Below are 8,757 nucleotides of genomic sequence, written 5' to 3' on the forward strand. Positions count from 1 at the left end.
AAGCTCCATATCTGCTGGAGGTAAAAACTACTGTTTCTCTAATTTACTGATGAGACAAGTGAGGCTTATAGATGTTAAATAACCTGCCCTCCCTCACACAGCTAGACAGTCGGGGCTGGAGGGTCCCAGACACTCATCCCAGGCAATCTGACTTCAGAGCTCATGCTCTTAGCTACCACACCAACCAGCCCTCCCGCCTCCTCCAGCTCCTCCACATCCTCCTCCCCGCGGATGCTGGTGTTCCACAGAGTACCATCCTCCGCCTTCCCTTCTCGCTCTGCTCACTCTGGCCAGTGTCATCCACTGTCCAACCTCCCCCACCGCTGGTTCTGGAAGGTAGTGTTGAGTTACACTGATTCCTGGTGCTCTCCTCACCCTCCACTGGATGCCCACCTCACGGTAACTCTTCTAAAACCTCCTCCTCCACCACCCTCTTTGTCCTCCTGCACCAAATGAGGTCCAGTCAAGGGAAAAACAAAAAGAATGCATCATTAAATTTATTTTATGTAAGTGCTCTTAGAAAAAGAAATGTATCAAAATTTCTAAATTTGGGGAATATTTGTTTTATGAATATTTAGTGAGAAATCTGTCAAACATAACCAAGGCCATACGAAAGTCATATAATAGTCACATAATAATGATATAAAGGGAGACAAAATATAAAGGTATCCCAAATGTAAAATGATACAATCGAATTCTAACAAACACATTAGAATCTATACACTGAACGCTGCTCTTCAAACCTGCACCACGGGAGGACATGCACTTACTCCAGGAAGGCTTCCAACGCCGAACATGTATTCATAACCCCTCCTGTGGAACTGTCATCAGCTTGTGAACCATATGAAAATCACTGGCCTCATTTAAGAAGACAGCTCATTTTGCTCAAAGGAAGAATGAATACCAAGATTATACTTTTTTCACCAAGTACGTGTTTGGCTCCAAAGGATTTTTAAATTATCTCCAAATATCAAATTCACCCTCAAAAATGGAACTACTTTCATCATTGTATTTCTTAAAACTATATGTCAGGCTCTGAATGCAGTTCCAGGTGGAGTTTGGAAACTATTCGATTCATGTCGACCTCATCTTTGCCCACTCCACTCTCAATGGACTATTCAAAAATAAATTTCCAAGAGAGAAGATGAGAGAATCCTTTCTGTAGCCCCATTTTTTCAATCATCTAAATCCCTCAAGGTACTTCCTCTAAAATTTGAGAAACACTTATCCCTAAATATGTAAATATGAACAATCAATCTAAATCCAGAGCTCAGCCAGGCTCTAAACATTCTGATACCACTTCTCATCTGACAGATCTCTTACACTATATGGCCCCATAGTCACTTCCTAAAATAACTCTAAAGTAACTAAAATCTGTACGATATTAACATAGTACAGTTAGACTGATTACTGTTTTGCTTTCATTTCGAGATCAATCCATTCATTCAGCATGGATTTATGGAGCACCCGTTACCTACTATTCACTGATACAAAACATGACCTACAGACCTCGTGAGCACTGCACTCCTGGTGGAATGTATTCTCATTTACTAGAAGCACACCCGTGTATGAAATGACCCAAAAACGAGTCATCTTTTTGTTGTCTTCTTAATTTCACATTTCCTCTCAGAGAACTTTCCTCAGGGTCTCTTCATGTAGTTCACATACATTATAATGAGCCCTTATGCTTATTACCTTCTGCTGGAGACTAAATCTCCCCGAACAGCTCCTGACACCATCACCCTGGCACCCGAGATCCTGGAGCCCAAAGAGAGTGCAATGTAAGCAAGACAAGGCTGAACCCGAGTCCAAAGCAGGGAGCGACACGAGGTGCAGCTGGAGAGGAGAAAGGAGACCAGGGGATGCAAGACCCTTCCCGGCACACGTGAAAATGCAGAATCCATCCCAAAAGTCAAAGAAAGTAACGCATCAAAAGGTACACTTTGGAAACATGACTCTTGCTACAATGTAAAGAATGAACTAGAAACGGTAACACGAGAGGTAAAGAGACCAGATCCGAAGCTTCTGCAACAAGCTAGACAAGAGGTGGCAGTAATCTAAAGGGGAGCGGTCACCGTCAGGATGTGAAGACTCAGCAGGTTCACTAGCTAGTGAGGGAGTCCAATCAAGGGGGCAGGAAAACTGGCTAAACGCAAAGCATGAGGCCCGCCTGCCTGCGGTCCGGACAACCAGGCGGGCAGGGCTACCCGACACAGGGAGGACAGGCCGGGCCAGAACACGCCTCGAAGACGAGGAGCCGGAGGTGCCCGGAAACACGAAGGGTCACGAGGACTGGGGCGGTGAGACTGGCCAGGAAGTGTGTGAGGAGCGTCTGCCGGGAAGCGAGCGAGCCGCCGACAGCCCCACCCCAGGGCCGCGTGCGACCTGGGCCGGGCGAGCCCGGGCCTCCCCGTGTGCGAGGTGTGCGCGGCGGCCTGGTGTCGGGGGTGACGGACATGCAAACCGCTCGGCGCGGGGCGGCCGCGCTGTGAGAACCAAGCAGCAGCGGCACTGCGCCCGGGACGAAGGCGAGACGCAGGTGACGGCGAGGCAGGGAGCCTGGGGCCACCGGGAGGCCGAGACGGAGCCTCCACGCGGTGGGGCTCACCAGCCCCCCTCCCAAGAAGGAGCGGGTGGGGTCTGGAAGAGGCTCTGCGGATGCGGAGGGTGAGCCTCTGCCGCTGACCCTCCCGGCGCGGGGACCAGAGAGCGAGCCGCCCCACGTGCCAGGTGACGGGGACAGCGACCACGGGGGGAGGAGGCTCGCTCCGGGTACAGCAAGGAGGTGGAAAGAAAGTCAGTAAGAAGTGCAGGCTGTACGTGGTTTTCTCTAATAAACCATTTACTATATATATATATTTACATTTGTACACAGGCTTTACCAAAAAAAAGAGTAAAACGGTACATTAAGAGCTCAGACATCTCAGACAACGTACGTGAGTCCTGGGCGCAGAGAGCTGTGGAAGCTCTTCCTGGAGGAAGTTCCCTCTCTCTCTCTCTCTCTCAGCTTTCTTCCTTGCTGTGATGCAGGCTCGTTCCTCACGTCTAGTCTGACAAAGCGATGCCAAGAATGGCTTCCTACCATCCCTCTGATGGGGGCACCGAGGTATGGGCCACTGCTTGAACTTGTGCCTAAAAATTCTAGAGATACTGATATATTTTAATATTCATTTAAAAAGTGGTGCTTGAGAAGAAAGAGAATGGGTTGACTTGACACCACGTTTGTCTTCAACAAGTGTTTACTGAATGCCTACCATGTGCTCCAGGTACTGTTCTGGAGACTGGGAATGAAGTTTATACTCTGGAGAAAGAGGAAAGACAGTGAGCAAAATAGAAGGGATAAGTGGCTTAATGGGTGGGTGTGAAGGGTCGGCTTTCATGGGACGGCCGAGGAAGGTGGCATCTGCACACACACTGGAAGAAGATGAGTGGGGGGACCCACGATGAGGAAGGATGAGAAACTACTAGATTTTAAAGAGATATGATTTGACTGAAATTGTATATTTTATATTTAAATGTTAAATAATTTTGCCCTGACTTACATGCTGACAGTAGACTGAAGTGAGGACAGGACAGAAACAGAGACCAACTGGGGAGTGACCGCAGTAAGTTACAGGGAAAATGAAAATAACTGAGCAGAGTGACAGCAGCAAATGAGGCAAGAAGTACTCCCACCCGAAGTGTATGCAGAAGGGGGCGCTGCGGGACCTGTCAGCGGTGAGACAGGACATGCGAGAGATGGGGGGTCGGGGACATCTCCAGGAGCTTTGGCCTGGGCAGATCAAAGGAGGGACATGCCGCCAACTGTGACAGAGAGGCCTGCACACAGACAGTTTGTGGGAACATTCACAGTTCAGTTTCACATGTGCCCAGTTTGAGACACGCAAATTTGATGACAAGTAGGTGACTGGCTGCTCGCGTCTGGGATCAGGAGGTAGATCCAGTCTAAAGTAGAGAGGCCACCAGCACGCGGACCATACTCAGGATCATGAACCTGGAAGGGATCTCCAAGCAGCGCACATAGGGCAAGACGCTCTGGGCCGCAGAGCGCTCCGCTGCGAAGAGTCCAGGAGGGGAGGGAAGTCAGCAAAGGACAGACCAGTAAGCCGAGAAGGAAACAAGGCTCTCGGAAGCAGAGCAATGAACAGGTTTCAAAGAACAGAATGCGGCCGACTCTCTCAAGTGTAGCTGACGACCAAGGAAGACAAGGTCTAAGGGTGGCGCAGGGACTGAGCACAGGAGGCCCCGGGGACCGGGGCGAGAGCAGCCGCGGCGGCACGGAGGGGAGAAAGCCCCCCCCCGAGCACACCTAAGAGAGCGAAGGGGGAACAGGACACAGACCTACACAGCTAAGGACTCAGCAGCAAAAGGCAACAGAGAGAGAGGTGAACGGCTGGAGAAAAGAAGGACTTTGAAAGCCGTTTTCTGGTTGGGGTTTGTTCTGGTTCGCCGTTTAGATGGGAGACCTCGCAGCACACAGCGCCACGCAGAGCCCAGCGGGCGTGGGGCTGCACACGGCTCTGGTGGCCCGGGCAGGGCTGGCGCAGCTGACAGGGCAGATGAGGCCGACCGCGCGCTGCAGGTCCCGGGGAAGTCCTCGTCTGACTGCTTCCGTCTGTCGGTGAAACAGGAAGCAAGGGCACAGCAGCTGAGAGAGAGGACAGGGAGTGGGGGTTCTGAGGAGAGGGGACAGGAGACGCCGCTGGGGAGTGGGCAGCGCGGGGACCAAGGACAGGACTGCTGGCAGCACTGAGCCTCACTGGAGGTTCAAGGGCATCAGCTCTAACTACAGCAGGTCTCTTCCCTCGGAGCAGCCGCCACTCCATCCCCCAGACCTGCAGCAATAAAGCGGCTGGATGAGGCTGTTAGGCGGAGAACGTCACCTCAACTTCTGCAGAGGCTTCTGAAAACAGAGGCTGTGCTCAATGCCATAGGACAAAACCTTGGCAAACTCAACTTAGCAAAAGAAGCAAACGACACAATGACCTTTATTTCACAAAGAAAGTAGTTCTGTAAGACGGGCTAAAGAGAGGGGGAGGTGACCCACTCAACCCAGCCGGCCCCCTGTCCGCCCCGCTCGCTCCCAGAGGCGCGCGAGCTCGGGGCGGCAGGCCGGGCCGCCGGCCAGCCTGAGGGGAGGCTCGGGTTGGAAGACTCCCAGATGAGACTCTCATCCCTTCCAAGCCGTTAAAAGGAGGAGCACCAACTCTCCTGCCTGTAGATCTGGGCTGCTTTCCCTCCTTCGCAGGGAGCCAGTGTCACACTGGGCATCTTCAAACTACAGATAATAATTATACCCTAGGTCCTGACGACTATTCCAACTAAAACTAATTCTCCCTTGAGTCGCTCCCAAAAAGTCTTTACGCTGCACGCTGATTGTAATCATTTTATATTTATCTTTATGATAAAAATTGAATGTATCATAGCTCTCTTCACTCAATGACCAGAAATTAAAAACTCACAAATTGTTAGCTGTAAATATCCATTGTTTAAAATTTGTCTTATAATAAAAAGCAGACATTTTACTATTTCTGTCACCATCTTTTATACAGTTTGCATTTTAAAAAATTTAGCCAAATCCACTGTCCTACAAACTAGAGTCCAAAAGCAATGTGAATATATAGGACACAAATCCAGTCAAATAAATCCTTTCAGTACTTTCCAGGCTTCAATGAAAGGAATCAAAGAAAGAAAAAGGGAAGGAAAGGGAAGCTGATAGGAAAAAAAAAAAAAACTAAGTTCAAAAGAATGACAATAATACAAAAAAATAGATACATAAATCTCACATTCTAAGGCTTAAAAAAAAGGAACTCACACTGTACTAAAAATGAAACCACATATTATGCATTATGGGGTCAGAGTATTCATCTCAGAACAAGGAAAAGACAGATATGCCAAGAATACACATCACTTGTCATAACACAGGGAATTGGTCTCTGACACCTAGAAAGCTGACTTCCTCCGTTTGCTGCTTCTGTCCAGACACGCACTAGCATCTCAAAAGCAGAAGCAGTCACTCAGCTAACCATATGTTGCTGCATCACCCCGTTATTCAGGCCAGTGGTGTGGAACAAAACAAAAGCAGGCTGCCAACCCCGAGCAGAGGCTGTCCTTTGCCAGCCTTTTAAAATAATGCTACTGAGAGCAGGAACATTTTTCAGAGACTTAATAGGCAGTAACGCCTGTAAACTCTTGTCGGGTAACCTCACACCATCAGTCTGGATGCAGAGGCAGAAGACCCTCCCTCCCCCCCACACTTGCCACAGGCAGTGAGAACCTGGGGTGACACTTGCTGATTTCCACGTGCGAGCAGCGGCAGGAGGAAGAGAGGAATGGAACCACGTGAAAGAGACGCAGAACCACGTGTGTGATTTTGACATTTATGCCGCGTGGTAGCCCGTGGGTCCCAGGGAACCAGGACTCTCATTTTCGCCTCCTACTGCCACTCTGACCTTCCCTGATCGGTGAGTCAGTAGGAGGCAGAAATTACAGTGCTCATTCTTTTTTTCCTTTGAAATTTAGGGCTGTTCAAAACCAAACATTTCAAAATCATAAGACAAACTCCCTAATCTGAGAGCTGCTTCTTTCACTGTCTTCACTGGAGACAACGAATATGAAACAAGAGTATCCATGCATGTCTGTAAAAATAGCACTAAGATAATGTTTGTATCTAACAGAAAGAAGCTGCCTACTATAACCTTGACAAATTTATGATCGTAGCACAAAATATAAATGGTAGATTTTAAAAAAAATCATCTTGAAATTAAAATACTGGCCTTACTCTAAGCTAACAGGTGTCTCTTCCAAACACAGTACAGAGAATTCAGAAAGGCATAACAAAGCAACTGAAAGTGCAATTAAGTAAAGGGATAATTTAAACACGTTCACGTGAAGAAGCGCTGGTTGGTTTCAATCGCACAACCGTGCTGAGCCCCGGCTCCACGCGCAGAGCTGCGGGACCACGGGGCAGCCGCGGTAGGGCACAGCCCGAATCCTTACGGAGAGTTTGACCCAACAGGAAAGATAAGGACAATGTCCATATGAAATGACCCCAAGACCTCAGAAACAGCAGAGACATACGAAGAATGTATCATCAAGTTTCCAAGAAAAAAATACTACGTCCACAAAATCGGAAAAACCTTCAGAGTGGAGGTGGCATTTTAGATGCTCCTTGAAGGATGGGCAGGATTTCAAACATTGGAGAGGGAGGTGAAGGGTGAAAAACGAATAAAGTACAGAGGCAGAAAAGATAGTTTACTCTGTAGGCAGTATTTCCCGAGCTGCGCTTCACAGACACTGATTCGAGAGAAGCCAACAGATGTGCTCTAAAAAAGGGTGCTGTAGTCAAATTAGTTTGGAAAACACCACACCCTGCAAGGGCCCCCGGAACCTCCCAGCGCACAGTAATACAGCGGAGGCTCTGAGGGCCGCTGCAACAGGGCAGCTGTTCGACCCGAGGCCCCACACTTCTCTGCTCCAGAGCTCATGTGAAAGAACACCTATGGATTCCTCATTGCCAGAATCACTACCAAGCAAATCTGGGCCAAGGCTCGCAGAGCAACTCTGAGACACCGCGGAGGCCGCACAGCCGCGGGCATGAGGAACCACGAGACCGAGGTGCCGCCCCGCACGTGGCGGGGACGGCATTTCGGACACGCCACGTGTCTGGACTCCGTGGCAAGCATCCACGGTGCGCACTGGAGGCCAAACAATCAATTTCAACAGTGCGTGTAAACATTCCTTTAACTGCGTTTTATGTTGCAGAAAACAAGCAACTCCAGAACAGGAGAAACACACCCCTAGTCAGAGGGAGCGAGCAAAGGGGCAGTACCGGAAGGCGTCCCGGCGAAAGCGGAGGCGGGCACGAAACACGCAGGCACTGCCCCCGTTTCTGTTTTCCTCCCTAAGCCTGATGTCAACTCTCAGTCTACAGGTCATCCACTTCAAGTTACAGCTACAGCTGCCCTTTTTTCCATGTCTGTCCATATTTCTAAAACAGTATTTGAAAATATAAACAACGCAGATTTAAACTTGTAAGTGCATAATTAGCACTTCCAGCTACCTCATTTCCTAAAGGAACTGTGAATGCACTACTTCCTCCTTCACTGTATCTCTGTTTCTCTGCGCACACACACGCGTGCACACACACACACTTTCTCTCTCTCTCATGGCGGCAGCATCAGAACCAATTACCTGTGGCTGGAACTGAGGTACAGGTGGCCCCTGCATTCCTTGTGATTGCTCATCCATTGTCTAATGCAACAGGAACTTCAGAACTCTGCAAAAAATGTAAAGTTGAAATGTAAACAATGCAATCATTAACAATCTGAGTTGCTCATCATACACCTGATATTTGTGAATGTTAATTTCACCTAATCTTTCAAAAGTGCCCAGTAAGACATCCCATACTTTTATCTGCCATCTGCTAAATCCAAGCTCTGTTTGGCTAATACAAATATTCACTGTCCCAACTAATCCTTCTCAATAGTAGCATTTTACGCTTAGAAAATCCTGCTTCATGAGATGAAATTCTCCCTTCTCCGTTATGTCTTACAGAGCACAAAAGCTTCCCCTCACCCTCCTCAGTACAAGATGAGCATCGCTGTGGTCAGCTTCATGTAATCACGGCCAGTGCTTCACATTCCTAAAATGCACCTCTTCTTTATATTCTGAAAGTGTTAGTACTTCTGTTCTTTATGTCCAACTACAATGCTTCCTGTGATTTCTTAGGTTTAAACTTAAAAGGTCGGTCCTCAT

General features: G+C 48.6%; 1 pseudogene; it reads right to left on the reverse strand.

The window, feature by feature from the left end:
* LOC140694411 (serine/threonine-protein kinase Nek7-like) overlaps nucleotides 1-8,521 on the reverse strand; it is a 74,363-nt pseudogene extending 65,842 nt beyond the window's left edge.
* Between the last annotated feature and the right edge of the window lie 236 nt (nucleotides 8,522-8,757).

This window comes from Vicugna pacos, unplaced genomic scaffold (assembly GCF_048564905.1).
Source record: "Vicugna pacos unplaced genomic scaffold, VicPac4 scaffold_21, whole genome shotgun sequence".
NCBI lineage: Eukaryota > Metazoa > Chordata > Mammalia > Artiodactyla > Camelidae > Vicugna > Vicugna pacos.